The sequence below is a fragment of the Cricetulus griseus genome, chromosome 2 (assembly GCF_003668045.3).
Source record: "Cricetulus griseus strain 17A/GY chromosome 2, alternate assembly CriGri-PICRH-1.0, whole genome shotgun sequence".
Taxonomy (NCBI): domain Eukaryota; kingdom Metazoa; phylum Chordata; class Mammalia; order Rodentia; family Cricetidae; genus Cricetulus; species Cricetulus griseus.
In genome coordinates, this window is record NC_048595.1 from 354,611,333 (window position 1) to 354,623,190 (window position 11,858).

General features: G+C 35.1%; 1 protein-coding gene across 3 annotated transcripts in view; it reads left to right on the top strand.

Moving 5' to 3' along the window:
* Cdh18 (cadherin 18) overlaps positions 1-11,858 on the top strand; it is a 250,111-nt gene that overhangs the window by 167,196 nt on the left and 71,057 nt on the right. The gene's annotated exons all lie outside the window — the stretch shown is intronic.

Sequence of the window (11,858 nt, forward strand, 5' to 3'; positions counted from 1 at the left end):
GTTCCCTTCCCTCCTGTTCTCACATCCTCACCTTTCCAATCTAATCCCCTCCCCATTCACTGCATCTCCATTCAAAAAGGGGCAGGCCGCCCATGGGCTTCACAAAGTATGGCACATCTAGTTTAGGCACAACTGATCTCCTCCCGTTATAAATAAACAACACACTGAAACCAAAACCTCTTTAGAATATTGTTCTAGAGATCAGATTGCAACTCGATCAATTATATTGCTTTTACATTATGAAAAATTGTGTTAAAAATAGAAAGCACAGGGGTTCCACATTAAAATTAGATGTACATAAAATTAAACATCAATAAACAATTTTTAAAAATACAATGTGATAAAGAATCTGTTATATTTGTATTCCCATATAATGCAAATTTCTAACAATATTGTCAATATATCAGAAAACAAGCACTACTCTGATATAATTATCATCCTATAATACGAAACAATGAAGATATAAAGCATTTTAGTGATGTCACAAGAAAATTTAATACTTTCTGTTTTCTATCTATTGGCTAAATGCCCATATTCTTTTGCTCTACCATTGTCTTTGGTTAAATAATACATTGAATGTTTTAAGTTAGCAAAGAGGACTTTAGATATTGTGAAAATAAAAGGACAATGACTCATTTAAAGTGATAGACATAGTTATTCTCTTTCTTGAATATTTTGCAGGGTGTAAATGTATTGAAATGTCATATTGCACTAATATGTACAAGTATTATGCCACCTAAAGATGGAATAAAATTTTAAATAATGAAAGATCATGATAGAGAAATGAATAAAAATTTTGTTAGTCGGAAACATGAAAGATTTTGTCCTTTCTATTACATTAGAGTATCTTTACAGCTATATGTATTTATTAGCTCTTTGAGATTTTCACCTAATGTATTTTAAACATCTCCCTGACATTTCTCCTATTACTACCATCTCATATCCCTGACATTTCTCCTATTACTACCTCTCCACCATCTCATAACTTTAAGTAACTTTTTTCAAATAAAGATGATAATATTGAAATTCTAAATAGCCCCTAAACTCAAAGTGTACATGTCAGGGGCTTAACAGCCATCCATTTAAAGTAAAATTGAAGTTTTCAATCTAACCTTATTTCCACCTCTAAAAACTACTACGTTTATAAGCCAATTAAAATTCTATAAGAGATTTAAATCATAATGAAATTTCTTCACATTCAGATAATTTGGTTTATATAAATGAATCTAAATATGAGACATAACAGTTGCAATTTCATGATTTTAGTAGATAACAAAGTTGGTGTGAAAACATTAGCTCTCTCTGATAAGGAAACATTAGGTTTGTAATATGACTGAATATACAATGGCTTTCTTCCACTTGAAGCATTTTTGGACAGAGTACAAACAAGACTGAGACCTTGCCACACTCAGGATTGTGGTTACCAGTTAGAGATGAAGAGAGAATGCATCCAGAGTCATTTATTCTGTCTTATCTGATAAATGGTTTTGATTTGCATTATAACTGCACACTATGCAGTATGTTGAATAACTTTGTGGCACTATATCACTATCTTGCATTAGAGAAGTCTGTTGATTTATGTGCATTGTTGCCTATCTTTCCTTTTCTTGGGCTATGCCCTTGTGATTTCCATCTTTCTTGGCAGAACGCAGAGATGCTTCCTACCACACAATTACAATTGACATTAGTATCAATGCTTTTTCATATCATTCTAAATTAGGCCCTCAAATATTTTCCTTTTTCCATTAATCCAATATGTGTGGCAAGATAATAATATACTATTATATCATGTAATTAATACTCATCCTGTGTTAGTAATAAATCAGACCTTTTTTATTTGAAACACCTGATTACAATATTATCAAATATTCTTTTATTTCTTTTACTGAAAATTTTACAGAATTTTCTTTTGCAATTTATTCTCTTATATTTTCTGCAGTTTACTTTGTGAAGTACATAGACACTCTTTTTTTACTCTTTTTAAAGCTATCTATTGATGGGAAGGATAATTTTGTCACAAAGTATTCAAGTTTCTCATTCATACGCTAGTCATTATAATACTATATCTGCCACATGTGCATCAACAGTCTATAGACTTTGTTTTGTTTCTATTTAAGCTGGATATTTTATGCTGCCGGTATTCTCTATATGAATCTATTTCTGTGCTTTTGGAATTCTCTAATGAACATATCCGCCACATTAAAAAAGCACATATTTCACCAGAGAAATAGTCTGCTGTGTTCACACTTTCTAATACAGAGCTTTGGTTTAAGATAAAGATCTCCACCTTTTTTATTTAAATGCAATGAGCACATTTAATTTATGACCTTTCCCTAATTCTTCCAATTTAAAAGTCATTGTGCTGAACTTTTCTACTCTTTCTAGTTCTTGAAAAAAATAAAAGCAATTAGAGTTATCACTGCCTTGGGAGGGGATGTATATATTGAAGTGGTCAAGGGCTAGTGAACTAAATACCTTTTCATTACCCACCAGGATTCTATTTCTGAAGTAAGATTTAGAAATGTATTACCAGTTCACTGTGGAGTCAAAGAAATCATGAAAAGAGATCACATATGGTGCATGAAATTATGGCTCATTCAGAAACAAAAATGGGGAATAATGAGGTTGGTTTGGCTACAGTGCTGAAATTCTGGAAGCGTTTGAAGACATTACAAGAAAATTGTGCTAATGTGGTACAATATAGTGATTTTCAAAATGTGAGTGGTTTTTTTTTAACATGCTATATATAATATGCTTCTTAAAGTCCCATCTAAGTGGCCTCACACAATATCTTAGAAGGTCTAAGCTTCATCCACAGCAAAAAAATAACATTTTACCAAAAATGGTTGTGATACTTAATGCTACTTCATTTTAAGGACCCATGTTTTTCATTTGAATCCCTTGTCTTTGTTGTATTTCCCCATTATTTTTCCATTTTGAAGAAAGTTTAATATCCCTAATGTATATTCTATTTAGTTTAATCTTCTTTTATCAGTAGGACCCATTATATTCTCTTAAATTTATTCCAGTTAGTAAATAATGCTTTTTGCAAATTTAAGATTATAGAAGACCTATTGTAAACAATTCTATAAGTATGATTTTCCTGAAATAGTTTTTGTTGTCTTGTTTCACTAATCCTCAGAATATTTCAAACTGTTTCACCATCACAATGTCTGTTGCAGTGGTCTGTGACCAGAGGTCCCGATTGTTACACTTATAATTGTTTGGATCACCACAATATATATCTTCACAAGAGGGCACACTTACCCAACTAACACTGTGTATGCTGTGAGTCCCCAGAGACTGGTCACTCAATCACACATATCCCTCTCCTTGGGCTCTTATCTTTCCTGACAAACAACATTGAAGTTAAACCTATTAATAATACTGCAATTGCTGCTAAATTCTCCAGTGAAAGAATGAGTCTGATATCTTTAGGAAGAGTTAAAAACGAGCAATTCCATTCAGGTGGGATGCATGATAAACCCTGAGATTAGTTGGAATTCAGGGCCTCTTGCATGGAACAGTTAACCTGGAACTTCAAAGAATCATATAGGAAGTTAAAATCCTATTCCAATCAAATTGTGATTTATCAGAATAGGAAGGCATGTTGCTGGTTTTCAGAAACCCGCAATGATCTGGAAAAGAGACACAGTCACATGCACTGTTCCATTAAACTGAAGCCTAGAGCAGAACAGGACAAGGCTGAGTTCTATGATGGGGAGAAGTTTGATGAGGAAGCTTCAGAGAACCGTAGCAGAATTCACTGTGGTTGTTTCGTGAAGTTTAAGTGCAGACGCCTAATATCTAAATTGAAAGTCAATGTCAGGTATCATGTGTTGAGGAAATTATAGCAGGTTATCCAAAGATATTGTGTGGTGGCGAAAGGGATACTAAGTGGCTAAGAGTTGCATTGATTTGCTCTGCCTATCCACGAGCACAGGGTGTTTTTATATTCTAGAGTCTTCTCCAATATATTTACTGTCTTCAGATTTTCATGGTAGATGCTATGCATTTATGGTCAAGTTTTATTATAAGGTATGTTTTATGAATACTGTGAATTAGATGTTTTCCCTAAACTTTTCTTGAAATGTTCATTGTTGGTATACAGGAATGCTATTTGTAATCTGACATATCGTTGGAAGTGTCTATTTGCCTAAGACCTACTTCAATAGCAGAGTTCAGGTCCCAAAGAAGATGAGTGAAGTTGGTGAGGCAGGAAATAGAAGAAGGGCTATAATTGAGGGTAAATCAGGTTGGCTGACAGCACTGTTTAATCTTTGATTAAACAGGAGACAAGTGCATGTGAGCTAGGGTGTGGCTTGAGATCAGGAGTTGAGGAATCTCAGTTTGACCTTGACAACAGGCACCAGTCCTATGTTAATGGAAAGGCCACAAGTTGCTCTCTTACTAGAGATAAAAAGAATGACTGCTTTATCAGTCACGGACTTTCCTCAAGCTCCCGAGGGAATGGAGACCCTTATCTTGGGGATAGGACTTCTGGGAACAGACACTTAATTACAATGCTTTTCTTTAATCTTATTATATGGACCTGTTCTCCTCATAACTCATCCAAAAGGGAAGGTCCTGACATCTTACTATTTTCCCATCATATCATACCATTCTGAATTCTCCATGTTTGTTAACTGAAATCAGCCTTTCTCTTTAGTGAACTTAGGATCCCTTGGGCTCTACATCTGAATTTTAGGCCTTTCATCCTCACCATCAGGTGTGTCTAGTAAATCTCTAACATTCTTGTTCTTGGTGTAATTAGGAGTGAACAATGGAAATCCTGGTTCCTTAGTGGCAGACAATTTTTTTTCCAGAGAATTATTTTGTTTAGGGAGGATACCATTGTGCACTTTTGCATTCTTTATTGAAGTCCACATGTAATTTCCCAAAGAGAAGGGCATTAATAGTGAGAAACATTAAGAATAAAAGTAAAATGGTGCTGGAGAAGTGTGACCTGTGATGCTGAAATGCTGTAGCTTTGTCACGCAGCAGTGGTTGCCATGCCGTCCATGTCTTGTATCCACAGTAAGAATTTTCTGGTGTCATATTTAGATCCTTTTTTTATATAGGAAGATAGCTCCAATCAATAATGGTACTTCAATTTCCTCTTTTATGTATTTAATAGTTCTCTTGTCTGGATGTCTTGTATATTTTCAAGTACTACATTCAATAAGACAACAAACAAGACATCTTAATCTCCTTCCTGGTATTAATGGTTTGGTTTGAGTCTTTCCCCATTTAGTACAATATTTGGTATTGTATCTATTACAATGAGATATCTCATTTTTTTGTTTCTTTCTTTTTGAAGCTTTATTATGAGATGCTTCATTTTGACACAAAACTTTTTGTTGTAATGTGACAGAATTTGGAGATTGCCCAGGAAGGGCCTCAGCCTCCCTGAGGAGCAGAGGCAGGGATGGGGTCTGGGTTGGCAGGGCTGGTGGGAGGCAGGGGAGGAGGCCAGGGAGAGGGAGCTGGGTTTGGCATGTGAAGCAAGCTTGTTTCTAATTTAAAACACACACACACACACACACACACACACACACACACACACACACACACACACACACACAAAGAGAAAGACACCATGCAACAGGGTTTAAGCAGAGGTTTTTGTTTTTTTTCTTTTTTTTTTTTTTTTTTTTTTTTTTTTTAGTATTATTGATAGGGATCATAAAGGGGGGGTTGGTCAGTCTATGGCTTCCCCTGGCTGTGGAACCAGTGCATGAAAGGGATTTTGGAGCCCATCCTCCATGGAAGGATACACTCTCACCCTAGATAAAGAGGTGGGAGAACCTGGGTCCTGCCCCCAAAATATTGACAGACTTTGATGTTCACCAATGGGTGGCCTCAACTTCTCTGAGGAGTTGATGGGGGGCTGGGATGGGGAGTTGGATGGGGAGAAGGTGGGGGGAAACAGAGGATGGGGGAGGGAACTGGGATTGGTATGTAAAATAAGATTGTTTTTAATTTAAATAATAAAAAGTTAAAAAGAAATAAAATAGAGAAAGGGAGAAGACTGGCCTCCAGGGATAGGAGCAGCAGGAAAGAGGGTAGAGGATACGAGAGAGAGAGGAGAGAGAGAGAGAGAGAGAGAGAGAGAGAGAGAGAGAGAGAGAGAGAGCAGTGCCCTTTTAAAAGGGAACATAGTGAATGTGCACAGGTAGCTTCAGCTGAGCAAGTAAGCTGTCAGAACCCCACAGACAGGCCAGTATAGATATATGAATACTAAGAGTTTTTGCATCTTGTATTTTACTTATACACTAATGTTCTTGAGTCCACTTTGGTGATGAAGTAAACTATCAATTGTCATATAATAATACACTCTAACATCTCTGTAATGAAAACAATTTGATTGTGATGAATACGTTTTGGTGTGTTCACAGGAATCTGGTTGCAAAGCATTTTAGTGAAAAATTTTTGTCTATGATCATCAGCTAAATTGATCAATATGTATTTTTTGTTGTTTATGTTGTCCTCATGTCTTTACTTGATTTTGTACCAAAATAAGCTGACTTCCTAAATGAATCTTAGTAGTATTTCTTCCTTTCCAATTAAATACAATAATGTGTGAAACAATGATTTCAGTTTTTCTATAAGTTCTGGTGGAAATCACCAATGAACCCATTGGTAAACATGGGTTTTCGTACTTTTAGCTGAGAAACTTTTTAATTAGTACTTCAACCTCATCACTTGTTGTAGATATATCAGTGGTGGTGGTGGTCACATTGATAGTGGTGATGCTGGTGGCAGGTCTAGAAATATGTCAAGTACTTCTGTTTCTAAATTTTTCATTTTTTTTTGGAGTACAGTCTGAAATACTAATGTTTCTCTGCATCCCATTAGTAGCTTTTGCAAGCTCCTTCCTTGTCATCTCTAATTTTTGTATTTAGATTTTTCTTTCTCTTACTTTTTGTTAGTGTTTTAAAATGTATGAAAACTTCTATTTTTTATCTATTAAGGTAAATATCTTTCTTTGAAAGATTATTTAGAGTACTGATTTCATTATTTCACTGCCTTCTGTCCTGAGAGTTTTATTTTATGATTTACATTACATGCAGTTGAGATTAGTAATACATATTTTATTCATAGCATCTTATTTAACATACTTAACATTATAAGTATATGAATGACTGAAAACTAAAAAGGACATGTTCAAAGTGTCTATTTTAACTATAATCATTTATTTAATTGGGTTTGAGTTAGTTTTTTGTAATATTCATACATGTGTTTCATACTTTCTGGTTACTATTTTCACCTTCTATCTCATATCTTGTTTCCAATCCTAACAAATCTACATCCTTATTCCTGAATCTTTCTCTAAATTCATTACTTTTTTATGTATGACCCATTTAGTTTTACTAGTGTCATGGGTCTGACCACTATATTCTCATTATCCATTGGAACCTGGTGGGTTTACCATTTTGTGAAAAAATTGAAGGCAATTTTTCCCTTCCTTGAATCTATCATCAAGAAATAGTTTCTTAGTTATGGCTAGAGCCCTCTAAGAATCTCATGTCACCATGTCTGACTATTGATTGCCAATCTTATCCAAACTCTTACTGGCATCTGAAGATGCTAGAAGTCAGTGACTGATTGAAGTAGCTGTGTGCTGCCCTAAGATGGTTATTTCACAGTCTTTCTCCTATCTTCTAAATCCTAATTTTTTTCTGTTCCCTCTGTCATAATCTCACTGTGTTTAGGAAGGCAGGGTATAATTGTCCTGTTTGGGAATGAGCACTTAGCTTAATCTTTCTCAACACTGAGTGAGTACAAACATAAGCCTTTTTCAGGCACCACATATCACTACAAAGAGAGGTTTCTCTGATAAATGTTGAGAATAGTAATTGACTGTGGTTGTATTTATATTTTTAGAATGTGATTGGACAATGTGTCAATTTGGATAAACAACAGAATTAAACTCCTCCCTCCAAATGCCCTCACTCTTGTAGGCTTTTTAATGAGTTTACAGTACCAGGTATTGATGTTGTCCTATGGAGGTTCAGGTTTAGGGAAGAACCAGCTCCTCCGATAACAGGCACACTTCTGTTTTACTAGGGATACATCTTGTATGTCTGGTTAATATTCTCCTTAGTGGGATTTGTAACAGAGTAGTATGGTTGGTGCTTTTTCTCCTTCAGCACACTGCATGATGTCTTTGAACTCCACAAAACCTGGTCTGCAAGGAGGAAATGTGTTGCTTAACTCCACTTTTATTTTTCTCTGTGATACCCCCAGCATGTGTTTTTAACAATAGTTATCATCATCTATATTGTGGTAGGCAACCAATAGTAATGACACAAACCTCAGCTGTTTTGTCAGAAGCTATGGCCTTCCTGATCCACAAGTCATAAGAAGGTATCTCTTCCCCCTTGGAAAAGTAAAGTAGATTTATTTTTTAACCCATGTTTTAGGTTTTTGCTTAAATTAGAAATAAAGGGACACAAGATGAGACATGAGACTATTAACCAATTTATTATATCACAGAGAGTGAAATAGAAGAGCGGAGGAGAAGAGGCAGAGAGACAAGCAGAGAGAGAGAAGAAAAGTGAAGAGAAGAGATAGGAGAGAGCATAAGTGGGCAGGAATCTGTGTTTTAAAGAGGTCCTCTACACCTGCATGCAGACTTAGTTCCCATGGAACCCTGGGCTCACCAGGGCACTGCCTGAGTGGATTCTGTCATGTAACAGGGGCAGGCCAGCATAATACCTGAAGCTTTCACCATGAATTTTAGATGAAGCTCTTGTTAGCCATTCAGAGTATCTCCCTTTCAACCCTTACATTTAATAAAGTATATACTGTTTGGTTACCATTATCATTATTTTAATTTAATTTAAATAGCTAAAGGAATACCAACTCAATATTTTATATAAGTAAAACATCAGCTTGTTTTTGTTTCCAAACCTGGAACAATGATACTTATAGTGTATGTTTGGAGCATTGGATAAACACACACAAAATTGAAGCAACTGCACAACTACTTTATCACTATGTGTACAGATTTCCATTCTTCAACTGATCCACTGGTTCTGCTTTTACTTATGAAAACAAAATTTTTCTTTCACCATTATGCAATGCTGTCAAATCTTTTACAGATATAATTGGAAATATTTGATATATTTATTAATATATTCATATCTTTTCTTTGGTATTGTTTACATATTTTAGTATGTAAATTATTCATAAAACAATAGCCTATATTTTCTGGTATTATTTTTCTCTTTTTCCTGTTAAATTTCAATTGCTCTCTCTCCCTCTCTCTTTCTTATATATATATAATGATAAAACTTTCTGCCAGACACCTGAGTTCTGCCTGCCATGCCAGCAGCCAAAATAACACAGAGATACTTATATTAGGTACAAATGCTGCTGGTCAATGACTAGGATTTCTTACTTGCTAGCTCAGTCTTAATTACCAACCATAACTATTAATCTATAGATTATATAGACTTATCTTATTGAGGATTCTGGTGGCATGTGTCCATTCTTCTCTGGATCACATGGAGGCAACTGTCCTTACTACATTTCCCAGAATCCTCCTTGGCTGCTACTCCTACTTATCTTTCTGCTTCATTGGCTGAGCAGTGCTTTATTCAAAAATCAATAACATAAATATACACAGAAGGACATCCCTCATCACCTCCTCTTTTCTGTCTAAACAACAAAAAGGGTTTTAACTTTTACATAGTAAGATATATAATAAACAGTTATCAAGTAAGAACCATAGTTACAATATTTAGTTTATTAACATTTAGCAAGATTTAAAGAAAGTTCTATCATCTATCCTATCTTTGTGAGTCTAAGGTATTATATGTAACTTATCTTGTAAAATAGCTAAAGATAACTATAACCATAACTGTCTATCTTCAACTCCATCAAAGACTACAGAAGGATAATATATAAACTCTAAATCTGACAGAGACATCTCACTGCCAAGTTCCTCTGTAAAGTTGGGGCATCCATCTTCATCCTATAGGCCACAGTCTGTCTAGCAGACTCTCCATAAAGCAGGAACCCTTCAGTTCTATCTTGTTTTGCCAGTTCCACAGTCACTTTCATGTGGGTCCTAAATGTCCTGTTTATACAGCAACAAACAGTCTAGGCAAGAGCTATTTCTTGCCCAAATGGCTAATCTTGCCATGTTGAAAGCAAACTCCATAATAAGTTTCTTTATTGCCTATCTCCTTCTCAGAGTTAATTGGTGTGCCAGGAGCAGTTGTGTCTCACTGCCATGAAAAACCTAAACCATTTAAATGACATGTATTCTCTAGGTCTTTGAAAGGTATGAAGAATATCTATCCATCTCAAATACATCTCTTTATATCTAGAAAACCTAACTAATCTAACTGTAAGTTTTGACTATTATACCTGACTATATAATCTGCATTAATTTTGCATTTTATTTTTAAATATTTGTATAAACACAATACCCAAACAAGAGTAGAAAATTTACATATAACAAAATTAAGCTTAAATTTGTGTCAATAAGTTAAAATCCATGCCAAGATATAATATTCATTTTTATATCCTATTCCCATTTTTTATGAACCCCATCTAAATGAAAGCAAACCTTTATAAACAATATTTGGGAATTTGGGCATTGTTCATTCTAAACTGCTTCCTGCTAATTGAGGGAGATGTCCATACCATGGGGATCATGATAAAACACAGAAATTCTGGCTGTAGTTGACTATGACTGCATCATCTCAGCTGTTTTAATGTAGGATCAGTTGGGCTAGGGCTCAGGAGGTCTTGCTTGATGGAACCATATTAGTCTGGAAGGAAGCCACAGCTTTTCATTCTCTGTGTAAAGAAAAGCAGAAATTCTTTTTCCACGTAGCCTCTCCTTACACTTAATTTTTGAAGTCAAAGCATTTTTAAAATATATAAGTTGGACTAATTCATCAGCATTTATAATCAAATATATTTTAGCAGCTGTAGCTCTTTCCTTGGCAATCAAAAAATTTAAAGACAACAATATAGCATACAGTATCCAGACTCTCTGTATATTTTCCATCTTTACTTGGCTTTTAAATTACTCTATTTCTTTTACTTTATTTTTTTTTAATGAGACAGGGTTACTCTATGGAAATCCACCTGCCTCTGCTTCCTTCTGCAAATTCTACCATTGTGTGCCACCATCCCCAGCTTCTTTTTCTTTTTGTCTTTCTTTCTCTCTCTCTCTTTCTTATTTTAAACACAGCATAAACCTTTAGAGGTTTTACTTCATCTGAATCTTTCTTTATTGTAAATCTTTACCTTTTTGTGGCTACACAGTCTTTTATCTGCCAAACAGTATTGCTATAATTAAAGCAGTGACTTTTTTAGCTACTGTCTTTCCAAGATGGCAGAAGTATATTTATCATCAGCATTGAGAGCTGTGATCACTGCCTTGGTCTATGCTGCCATCAAGCAACAGGTTTCTGGCTTGGAGAGCCAACTATTCATACACATCATTGAATTGTTAGCAAGAACCCTGTATTTTTCCCTCTTACTCTGAGTCAGGAAACCTCTCTTAAAGCGCTTGAGTCTCTGCTTGTCACTAGCAAAACAGAGACCACCAGAGAAAATGTTGCGACCAAGAAGTCATGCTTGTGTTTGCTGTTTTGTTTCTAAAATCCCTTTTTAAGCTTTTGGGAAGTTTTTATGTGGAAGTTCATATCCCATGTCTTGACACTGTATTGTAACGATAAATCTTTCTGCCAGCCAGCCTGCCATGTGAGCAGTCAAAATAGCACACAGGACTTACATTAGGTACAAATAAAGTAACTTTAATATGGAATCTTTTCCAGAACACTATCAGCTGCTGATCAATGACTAGGATTTCTTACTTACTAGCTCAGTCT